We start from the raw sequence: 12257 nt of genomic DNA on the forward strand, positions 1-12257 counted from the left end.
ATGCCAGGACTCCGTGCTCTTCTGCTTGTGAAACAGGTGGCAAAGGTACGCTCCTGCTTTTTATTACAAAGACATCAGGAAAATGAATTCCTAACTGCCAGCTTAGAGTGGGAAGAGTGTTTTGTGAGAGAGGAGGACATTCTGGACAAGTCATTTGTTCCTGAGTGTTGGTTGGTGACTCCTTGAAGGCACATCTCAAGGCAGCTCCAGGTTGCACAGATGTCTAAGCAATCTGTTAATATCTGAGCAAAGGCGAGGACACTGTCATTTCCACCACTTGCTGCTTGAAAGTTCATCGTATTTAGCATACTGGTGGCTGTGTAAGTGTAGTGAAAGGCCATGTGTGCCCCCTTGGAAGTGCTCCATGTGTGTGAATCGGTGTGAATGCCTGAGCTTGGGCTCTTCTAGATTGAAAGTAAAGTTACGGGTTTTCTCTAATTTGACTGATGTTATAATACTTAGCACTGTGTGAGCCTACACCAAAGACTGTTTTCTTTGCTTTTTTACAAAAATAACTTCAAAAGTCTAAAACAATTTGCGCTTCTGTTCAGATGCCTGTAGCATTCACAATTTAGTAATACCTTGTGCTTTTGGCTCAAGTAAGAGTAAAGATTCAGTGAAAGCATAATGATGTAGTCATCCAGCTGTTTAGTAATGCATTTCACTTCACATGTTAGAGATTACTTAATAAGGATCAAAAAAAGTAGTAAAGAACACAGTATTTCCAACAGGTGATTTCTCTGAAAGGTAAAGTATGAGAGTGAATCCATAAGGAAAGCCTAGATGCTTTTTTTTCATCAATCTGAGTTTAACAACTGTGTTGAAATGATGGTGGGAACAGCTCTTGATTTGGAGCTGAACTTACACTTCAGTCATCTAGCTGCCTTTGTAAGCTATCCCTTGAAATCAGGTAAATAGTAGGTCTCATTTTTAAGTGCTGTAGTTAGCATGCCCCTCCAGTTTCTGTGCATTTTAGAACTTGAGGGTCAGCTCTTCATGCAGAGGACTATGAGTACATGAATAAAGTTGCCTTTTATATACAAACATCTGTCTTGTCCAGATGTGCAGTTACTGAGGATGTTTGCAATTTTGCATACAGCACTAGACCCGACGACTTGAGAATTTCTCTCCAAATGTCTTATCGTGACTGTTTCTTGCCTAAGGATACACAGAGGTGCCATAAAACTTTTAGACAGTGTTGCATGCAATAATGTTTAACATATAATAATGTCTAAAACATAAATGTCTTTACTAGAAACCTTACTGTTTACTTCAAAAAAGAATGTGGATTTCTTCCTGTGAGAGCTATGATGACATTGCAAATTGCCTATTTATACAGTTAAGTGTGTGCATTTAACAGTGTATACCATTATATTGAACCACTATAATTCAGTATAATGTCATATCTGACTCAGTTTTCTGTAGCATATAGCAATACATGTGCCATCTAAAAGTGCTTTTTAATTGCTTTGGGTATTTTCCTGCTTACGTTTATTGCTTTTAATACAGAAATTAATTTAGTACAGATGTGTATTCCTACATCTTTGGCTGGTCACTGGGATCACACATTTCAAAGTGTACTGGGTCATTTTAATGTCATTTGAGAACTTAAAGATTTATGCAATACTGATATCTGTTTTTTCTCAGGTAACTGAATTGCCACAATTCCTTTTTATCGAAGTAGTCCAGTTGTGCATTCATCTGGTCAATGTTTCTCACTTGTCTTTTATTGAAAAGGAGAAGTCTGTAAGAGAAGTTCAAGGCTATCTCATCCTTCCGCTCAGTTTCTGCAATTGCTTAGATGAAACTTTTTAGTTTGTGTTCTTTGTGACCAACTGAAGAAAATGTAATGGAGGTCAGGGTTTTGTTCACAACCTCTTGATCTTTGAAGGAAGAATATGATGCTTGTTGATGGTTATTTTTATTTGTTATATTTTAACTCAGCTTTTGGTATGGCAATATAAACCTTAGTTTCCAGTTGTTTCCAGTCTAAGGTTGGCTTTCATTATGCTTAATTTGTCATGTTTATAGTGAGAGTTCAGGCACAAATTCCAGTTCGCTTTTCATTAAGAGAAAGTTGTGACATTTTTTTAAAAAAAATAAATAAAATAAAATTATACTACCAGCTGCAGTAACTAGTCTGTCTTTCTCATGTGTGTGTGAGCTCAGCCTCGAGTATTTTGATGTCTGACTGTCGGTAGCTATGCCATCACCCTAGATGATAGAAACGGGTTTCTAGAGAACCCAGTTTGCAGGGATAATATACTACTAACTCTGTGTGTGTCTCTTTTTTTCTTGCATAGCCAGTGATAATGCTATTAATTGCTGCTTTTAAAGGCGTGTGTTTAGATTGGTGGGAAGAAGGGCTATAAAATATTTGAAGCTTTCAGTATAGAAGCAGTTCAGAGGCTTCTCAGTAGGGTCATGAAGTTTGTAATTTATTCATGCCCAACTGACACATACAGTTGGATTCCAAATTAATTTCTTTTCAAGGATAATAGCATAAAAGTACACTTTGACTAGTCCTTCAGCCCAGAAGAGACCCTTATGAAAATGTCTGAAGCTTTTTTTTTCTGAATTAAAGTGCATGAAATCAGTACATACTGACTTCTTTCTTGATGTATTTTTTATTTATTTTGAGGCAAGTTTAATGCACATAAAAAATCATGTTTGAAAGCCTTACTACTGAGCATCCCAGTAATTCCTGGGAATGGATCCTGGGCTAAATTAGTCAGATCTACTCTTGGAAGGCATAGGAAACTCAGCATGGATCAACCAGTCCCTCGGCCCTCTCCGAAGTTGCCACTTAACACTAATGTCAATGAAAGTACTTATCATTTGGATCTTCACTGAGACTGTGCCATCCTGGAGTAGTTCCTGTGCAGTGGTCTTTATCTAAAAATGAAATTTTCTGAGTCTGTTTAACCATTAATTGAAAGGTGGGGCTCCGTAAGAGGACAGCAGTTCAGAAACTCCTGGCCAGAATGTAATTTGCTTTTGAAGAGCAAAGAGAAGTGGAGGGGTTTGTTGCCCAAAGCAGCAAAGCTGAAAAGATACGTCTTACTTGTTGGGCTTGAATCTGTGGGGTTTGGACAATCTCAATCTATCAAAACACTCTGTAATTGCTTTGTTTTAAGCACGTTGTGAATAGTCTAGTGCAATTTCCAGATAAATCAACAGCTAAGTTACTACTCTCCGAATTACAGCAAAATTTGTAGTAGAGTACCAGTAAGAAATGAAAAAGTTGGTTTTGTTGCTGTTGACTCCAGACTAATATTGAGACTTCCTCCTTGACCTTGGGGGGGCAGGGGGGAAATCATGTTATCTGAAGAAACTATTCTAAGATACCTGTGAGTGTGACAGAGAATATGTTTTAAGTATGTGAATGTTGTTGCAGGACAGGGAGGAAGTGAAAATGCTGAATAACCATCATTGCTTTGTTTCTTGCCGTGTATGTGTGTGTATATTATATATAGACATGTGTTTTTATCCTGGTACAACTGCTACAGTCACTCGTAGCTGTAGGCAGAGTGCCAGGATGCATCCTGTCAAAGATGCTCTAACAGAGCAACACTCTGTCAGCACACAGCACCTTTTTAGACATGAAGCTAGAAAAATGGCCTCACTTTCTGAAAGGTGTTTTTTCAGAAAAAAATGAGGGGAAAGTTCTGGTGATGCCCTGTCATCTTTGCAGCAAAACTATTTTGTTATTTGTTTTTTTTTTACTGCAAATCATTTGACTTCAGAAAGTATTATACAGAAGAAACAAAATATTCCGTGTAAAATATGTACTCTCCTTCTTATTTATGTTGTGGTTTTTTTTAAAAAAAAAAAATTTCATTGTTAGCTTAAAGCAGAACTTGTATATTGCTCGCCAAGGAGAGGGTCCACCCTACGCACATGGGTGCAAATCCATGCTGAAGGGAACTGCAGTACTGGCACAGCCACAGCCCCTCCACAAAAAAAGCAGCAAATTGTGCTTGGCTGAATTACACCTAGGTGCCTGGCTTAGAAACTGATTTCGCCCTGAGGCGTGCATGTCCCTCAGCCAGCCAGGGCATTGCCTCTGCTGTTGCATATGATATTTTTTCCTTCAGAAATGCAGAAGTTTTGAGTGCCCATAGGCCGCCTGGTAGTGGGAGTGGGGGGTTGGAGCTCTCCTACAGGTTTTTTCCGCTCAGATTGACCTTTTCCTCAGTATTTATTGAAGGCCTTTAGAGCGATGGGTGCTCGTGGCTGAACATTGAGGCTATTGCTGATGCCTGATGAAGTCAGAAACACTACGTCCTCTGGTGGGGTGATTTCGGTGGGTGCTGGGAGAGGTGAGAGGATGTTTCCAATTCAGGTGGTACCTCCTCAAATGAAACAGGGACAGGTTTGAGTGTTCTTTCTCAGGAGCCCCAGTCATGGTTTTGCCTGAAGGTGGTATCAGGATATCCTGAGCCATTGCCACTGTGGGAAAAGGGCTTAAAAAATGATGGACAGAGCTCATATGGACAGCTTCCTTCCTACATGAGATTAGTCACGGCAAGGCATCTATTGAGTATGTGTGTATAAATCTAGTTTTCTGCACAGAAGAACCTGGTCTTAAGTGAGATTGACCACTTGGTCTCAGGAATATGAACTGCATTCTGAGTTCAGTTGTTTTAGCATCTGCTTCAAATTCATCATTGCAAATGCTTTTTATTTAAAAGGGTTGTTTGGGGTGTTTTTTTTAAATTGAAAGAGAAGTAAATTAATGGTATGTTTTTCTCTCAAAACACTTCTTTTATTTAGTTGCTGGATTCTGGAAAAAGTAACCCAAAGCAAATATACATAGATGTTGTTCTATAACATTCAGTTAACTACAAAGGCAAAAAGGACTGCTCTACGGTTGAAGATGCTAAGAAGAGTTTTGTTCATACTAAACATGTTTGCACTTTGGGGCATGATTCCATGAAACTTCCAGCTTCAAAGACCTGCACATCCACTGATGCCTTCTTGTGCTGTAGGAACTCAGAGTTATGCTACTTAGAAAAGCAGTGTGACTTCTGATGCCCTCAAAAGTGAGGGCTTTAAAGATAAATACTGTGATAATTTTTTTTGTGTAAGAGTAATCATCTTAGTAAGAAGCAAAAACTCAAAAGCTTTAATCTTTGTAGATTTCACAATAACTTTAACCTGTTCTACTTTCTGCCAAATCAAACCTGTTTAGATACTTGGTAATTACTTTCACAGCTTAATGCTTTACCCATTCAAAAGCTTGGAAAAATTTGTATGTTTTCCCTTCATTTGTTTCCTTAAGTTAATGAGAGTTCATTAAGTAAGTGGTAAACCCTAAAAGGTAAACAGGCATAATGAAATCTTCTAGTATGATTGTTTGGTGAACATTTTGTAGCTTAGTCATTCAAAGCAATTAAAAAATAGAAAAAAAAGCAGCTAGCCATTAGATTTTCCTATCTAATTTATTTTGAATTAACGGAGAACAAGTTTCTAAATATCTTGAACCAGCCTAGCAAAGCATGCGGGTTCATGCGTATATCTAATATCCCAGAAGATAATTTAATATTTTTCCTGGCTAGTTAAACATCTGAGGAAAACGGGCAATTTACTATTTACTTGTATATTCTGACACTTGATTTTTTTGGCTGATCAGTTCTGCAGGTCAAACACCTGCACGTTCTTAGGTTTTTGTGACCACTCATCTGGGTTAAGGGACGAGACACAGCTTCAGCTGAAAGGCGATGCTGGATTTCTGTGACAACATTTCCCGATACTACACGTGGGACTTGAGTCTTAGGGAATCTGTGCCCAGGTTATAGCTGGAAAGGTAGCACTGCTGTAAGTAAGATGGCTCAACCTGGAGAGGTTAAACCATGTGTCAACAAAGTTGCTCCAACAACTAATTGAAAGGTGGATTTTTGTCATCACTCCCCTTTCCTTTCCTACTGTTGTATTTTTATGTCTTGTCTTCCTTTCTCCCCATGTTCCCCATCAGCCAAATTCAAGACAGAAGTCTTCAGAAACCACTTTTTTGATGAATGTTCTCTGATATTTACACCGAGCAGCCAATGCTGGGGTGAAATACTTTTAGCTTCTGTCTACAATACATTTCTTACTCTTGCCACACCTGAACCTGCTTGGATTACAGCAAAGCTGCTGGGTGAGGTTTGCTACAGCAAGGTCCTCAGGTTTTGCTGCCACAAAGCTGCTTTAGCATTCAATGAAGTGGCAGTACTTGAAGCAGTTGTTCACATCTCAAATAGCGGGAGAAGTACCTGGGAAAACATTAATACACTGAGGAAAACCTCAAATTGTTCTAGAAACTGTTGCTTCTCTTGACATAAATGACTTCTTGTATGAGTAATACCTAATTAGACACCAAATTAGATGGAAGTGTGCAGAGTGATAAGCCAGGTCCGTGAACAGTGCAATGAATCATGTCGCTACCAGTAACCTCTTTCCAAGATACACTTTACAAAATCTGTAATTGCTTCACTAACATTTACCATAGTAAAAAATTCTTCACTAATTCACACTCTGCTTTAGGTGATGCAATGGTGATGACTCCATGGCTTTCTGTCACTGAGGAACAAAACAGAGGAGCTGTTCCCCTTCCTGCTACCTTGAAGTAGAAAAAGATGATGAGAATAATACATCCCTTTGCTCTTGAAAGCTCAGGTACCAATTTTAATTTTAACCATTAAGCTGATACTTGTTGCTTGTTCTGAGAGTAAATATTTTCCTGTATGTTTCCTTTTGGAGTGATTTCACCTCATTTTGGTATTTCTTATTGCTAACAATTAATAAGGTATGCCAAACTTTGCATTGTCTCATGTCATCATTGTGAGGATGCAGATGCAAGAGGAGGATCACATTTGCTGTGGCAGGACCTGTGAACGAAACTTTCTCTATTCCTGGAAAAATTGCAACGAAGTCTCCTGCCAATGTCCTGGAGAAGAAGCGGGCAGGCAAGCTGTGCTGAGCTCTTGGAGATGACAAGGACCGAGTGTGCTGCCCTTGGGCATTCCCAAGCCAGCAGTTGCTTTTGATGGTGTTTAGTTGAAGTTAGTACCTCTCTGACTATCGAGTCTCTGCTCCTAGCTGTGGTACTTAGTTAAATCACTGTTCTGCCCTAACCTTTGCTGGCAGAATAGATAACTGTACAACAGTAGGAACACGAGATATTGCCTTTGTCAATATTAATAGTGGACCCTAACTAAAGTAGCCTCAGAGCCGGAGCCCAGCCTTTGGTTTTTGGCAAAGAAACTGGTCACATCTAGGTCATTGCCAGGGAAAGTGAGGGAGGGAGGAAGGCATGTCTCTGCCTGCATGCTTAAATTTCATCCTTTTCCAAAAAGCTGCTGCTGTAATAGCATTTTCTGTGGTTACTGCTGCTGTCATGCTTGCAGTAAATGTACTAGCCTTGTTATGAAACTACTGGTGCAGCTAATGCATGACGATATAAAGGAAGAAGGGTGCTGTATCAAGGTTTCCAGGTGACCTTAATTTTCACATTTTCCTGATTTTTTTTTTTTTTTTTTTTGAGGACTGGGGCTTTACAGCCTTAATCTCTCTTACTTCGTGTGCATGTTGTCTTTCATTGTGCAGGATTCAAACCTGAAGTCCCATAACTGCAATGTCCATAATATTCTGGTGCCTTCACTATCACAATCACAGCTGTAAGGCAGATGTCTCCAAGTGCCCAGGAGCCCTGCCTCAACCCAGCCTGTGCCTATAAACCAGCTCCCCACAGTGATGCTCATGCAGCCTGGGTGCCTTTCCTGATGAATAAAATAACATTAACGTCTCTGGGATGTGACCGTGTCAAAGAGCTGCAACATAGATGTTATCACCTGGTAGTCTTTTTTTAATTTTCCCTCTTCTTTGACAAAGTTGGATTTTCCCTGCAGTTCTGCTAAAAGCAGCTGAGGATTGAGTCGACGGGAACTTGTATGTGAGATAGCAGGGGTGAGAGGGGCTGGCTGCTGTGTTCCCTGCCTATTTTATCTGCCTGGGAAGACTTGAATTTATCTGACAGCTTGGTTCCTGGACCTTAAGGTTCCAGGCATGGCCAGCTTGCTCCATCATGTGAGAACTGGTAAAGGAAGAAACCAAGTGGTAGATATCCTAGGAGGGCCTGGCAGCTTATGGACACCTCTCTTGTTCATCCCAAAATAGGAAGGGAGCAAGAAAACTATCTTGCCCCTGATACGGCAAGTTCCTGAGACTCAAGATCATGATTTTCTCTGGACCTCCAAGGTCACCCGGGCCCCCTGATTAGCACATGAATCAAAGGCTGAATCTTGGCTTTTGGGTGCCTGCACTGCTCGCTGCAGTTTGGTCTCCAGAGCTGTCTGCTTTCTTTTTAATCACTTGATAAAAGCCATGAAATGCTTTTGTATCTGGCTGTGCCACTACCTACATCTGCGACTGAGCAGCCTTAAAAATAGGCTACTTGTATAGGCTGGCATAACAATTCCTGTGAATGTTTAAGAGAAGGAAAAATTCTCAGTAATGATTAGTTTTGTTTGTTTTCAAGCTTTCCACATTTTATATATAAGGTGTGGGTTTTTTCCTCAGTACTGTGCTTTCAAGTTTGCTTATCTTTCTCCAGTGATACGCTACAATTACTCACTGTATTCGCATCCCTTTAGGGTGCCTATGTTTTAATTTAGGAATAAAAAGCTTTGATTGTTGTTCTGCTTCATTTTTCAAAGCAAGTTCTGTTTCTAGGCTATGTAGAAAACTGTCAGTCACTCGCTGTAGGTACATAGCACCCCACCCACCCAGCTCCTTCCAAGTCCTTGCTCTTCAATGGAGCCAATTGTTTAACTGTGTTTATAACCAGTGCTATTTCTGGAGTGTTTCCCAAAAGTTGACTGCTTTCAACTCTACCCGCTTGAGGGTTTGGCTTTCTGCTCTTACATATTATAGAACAAAGTGCAAGAGCCAGCCTCCGTGCATGTGTGGTGCAGCACCCTTTGCACTGGTGGACGGGCATGTGGGACCTGAGGTATCTCCCATATCCTGGGGTTTGGATCCCCTATGTCAGTGTGGCTCGGTGGGTTTAGGTTTGGATCCAAGCCTTCCTTGTGATGGAACAGTGTCCAGGTTGCATATGTATCTGGATGAAATTCAAGCTGCCTGTGGACCATTCAGCTCTACCAGTAAAGCATATCTATCACTGTGGTTGAGCTGATTCACAACTGCATCTACCCACTCGTGAATTGTGTGTTTGGACTGATCATTTAATATAAAAGTACATCTCACTTGCTTTGTGGTGCTTTGATGGAGTTTTTTTTCAGTTTCCTTTTGGTTCAGTAGCTGTATGAAGTTTCAGCTCATGTCTTCTGATCACACTTGGCAGAGCAGCAAGACCTAGTATCTAGAGCTGTGGCAACACTACAGTGTAGAAATCACATCCCACAAGAGATTATTTTATCAGCTTTCTTGATAACCTTTCTCTGTTAGGAAGGCTTTTAGATGACATCTCATATATCAGGTGCCTGAGATCATCAATCTCCCACTGAAATGCCTGTTTCTCCCCTGTGACTGTAGAAGAGGACCCAGTTACATAGATAGGATCCATTACTCAGTCTCTGCATCGGCACAGACTAGTTGACGTTGGCAGGGACCTCTGGAGATCGCTTAGTCCCACCTCCTGCTCAGAGCAAGGTCTCTTGGAGGAGGTTGTCCAGGGCCGTGTCCAGTCGGGATTTTAGTATCTCCAAGGATGGAGACTCTGCAGCCTATCTGGGCAACCTGTGCCAGTGTCTGGCCACCCTCACAGAGAAAAAGATTTCTCTTATTTTTAAGCAAGATATCCTGCATTTCAGTTTGTGCCTGTGGCTCTGCCTTCTCTACTCATCACCATCAGGCATTTAAACATGTGGATGAGATCTGCTGAGCCTTCTCTTCTCCAGGCTGAGCTGTCCCTGCTCTCACACAACAACCACCCCAATCCCTTCATCATTTTTGTGGCCCTTCACTGCACTTGCTCCGGTAAGTCTATGTCCCCCCCTGTACTGGGGAGCCCAAAACTGGACCTGGCACTCCAGATGTGGCTTCACTGCTCCTGAGAAACACAGAAATGGTGTATGATACTGAACACCAGACAACCTTGTGTTTGGGATCCCTGTTGATGAGTGTGATGGAAATAAGAAACATTGCTGTCACTGCAGTGGGAAACTGATCTGGCCCTGGGCATTTCTGCAAAGCAGTAGGTGATGTAGGTTTTATTTCGTCTCTTGAGTTTTCTTTCATAAGATGTAGCACTTCCCAAACAGTGTTTTTCTAAACCCAGCTTCTCGAGACCTGTTCACTGCCCCATTGGCAAGAGGTTGGGGTGAGGCTGGATACTGTGGCCCTGACCTCAGACAGCCCTCGGCCTGTTGGCACCGAGCAGGGCAGAGCAGTGGCCATGAGTCATCTCTGAGATGTTTGCGGTTTTGTTTTCACCTGTGTTTGCAACAGTCCCCAGCTGTTACCTTTTGGATTCCCTCCGGGTACTTCTAAACTGGAGATGCTTTTGGATGTTGTTAGGGAATACAGCACTATTTTTTCACTCTGTACACCATAGTCTGATACTCTCTTATCCCCTGCTTTTTTTTCTACCCGCCAGCAGATTGTTTTTATGCTTTTCATCAGTGTAGTGATCCCCAAATGTTTTATATTTATGCTCCCAGTGGTTGTTTAGCTTACCCTTGCTTGCTGATCCTCACAGATCTGTGTTTCTTCCCTGCATATGGTGGCTTCTGAGCTGGAGAAACGTAACTTTAATTTAGATCTTTTATTTTATTTGCAAAAGGAGAGATTAAGAGGTCAGGAACTGAAATAGGGCTCAGTGCTTATATGGGAGCGAGACCAAACAGCAAAGGCGATAGGAATACCAAGGCTCAGTTGGTGCAGGGATGGAGATGCTCCTGCCCTTTTGAGGTGCATCCTACTGATGGTCTCACCCCACAGCCAGAGGTGGGAAGTGCCTTCCCCCTGGGGCAGGCAGGAGGAGAAGTGTTTGGGAGCTGTTCCTTGCAAAAGACGATGAGGAGAGACACTCGGCTCTGAGTAACCCCCAGGCTGAGCGGACTGGCACAAGGAGCAGAGGAGTGGGGTTGAGTTGCTTGTTCTGAGTGTAATCTTCTCCCTCCCTCTGCTTGGGGTCCTTTTCCCATTTCACCACTCTCTTGATTGGAATTCCCCTGGGACTGCTAAGGACCGAGTCTCACAAAAGCATTCAAGGCTCAGAATAAGCTTTTGGCTTGTGACTCCCAAATTCTGACCCACCTTTGCCTACCTGGCCCTTTTACTGACTGAAGCCAAAAGCAAGCTGGCTGCTGGCCGGGGCGCTGACAGGTGTCAGTAGTGTGCTGTTCTGGCCCTTGCTTGGAGGGATACTTCAGAAAGGTATTCACTGTTCTACAGTTAAACATTTTATTTTTAACCGTTCGGTCCTTTGCCCGTACTTCAGGACCTTGGTGAACTGGGGTCAGGGCAACCAGTTGGGTAGGTTAGCGTAGCTCTATTGAAGTTAGCTGCGGATGGCCCGGTGCGGGAGTATCGCTTTTTGTGGGATCACCCAGTAACTTTTGTTCTTCTGTTTATATAAATATAAACATTTCATGTTTCATCTTTCCTTTGCTGCGCTACAGAGCCACAGGCAGCTGACCATCAGCAGCATGAGATCTCACATGACATCTCCTATTTTAATAACACGAGTTTCACTTGACGTCGCAGGCATCGCAGTGCGTTGGTCCAGACATGATGATCACTTCCACATTACTTTTTCCTGGGGAAGAGCTGAGGTTTCTTTCCATTAGTCTCTGTGCCTTTGGTTGAGACCACGCTTTGTGGACAGCAGATGTTCTTCTCTGGCTTGAGTGCCGAAAAAGATTTAATGGAAGATCAAAAAAGTGATGCTTGTCCCAGCCCCCAGCAGATGGACCTCATCTGCTCCGGGCAGTTCCTGTCGGGTCATGCTGGAGTGGAAGCAGCCTGTGTCCCCCGTTCAACCCCTCCACCCCGGCATTCACCGTGAGCACAAAACACGGGGTTGGCCACAAACGATTGAAAAAAGAGTGCTGTGACAAGCAAGGATGAGGACTCTTCCAGAATTTCTTTTTCTTTGGCTTTTAAAGGAAAATTCATAGTTCATAATGTACAGTAAGAAGAAACACGTAGAAAAATCTTAAACTCTCAAATGCAACCGTGAAGTTGCAAGGTCAGATTTGGCATCCAACAAATAGGGCAGGAGCAAAGCCACCCCTTCCCTGCACTCC

Source organism: Tauraco erythrolophus, chromosome 7, assembly GCF_009769465.1.
Source record: "Tauraco erythrolophus isolate bTauEry1 chromosome 7, bTauEry1.pri, whole genome shotgun sequence".
NCBI classification, from domain to species: Eukaryota; Metazoa; Chordata; class Aves; order Musophagiformes; family Musophagidae; genus Tauraco; species Tauraco erythrolophus.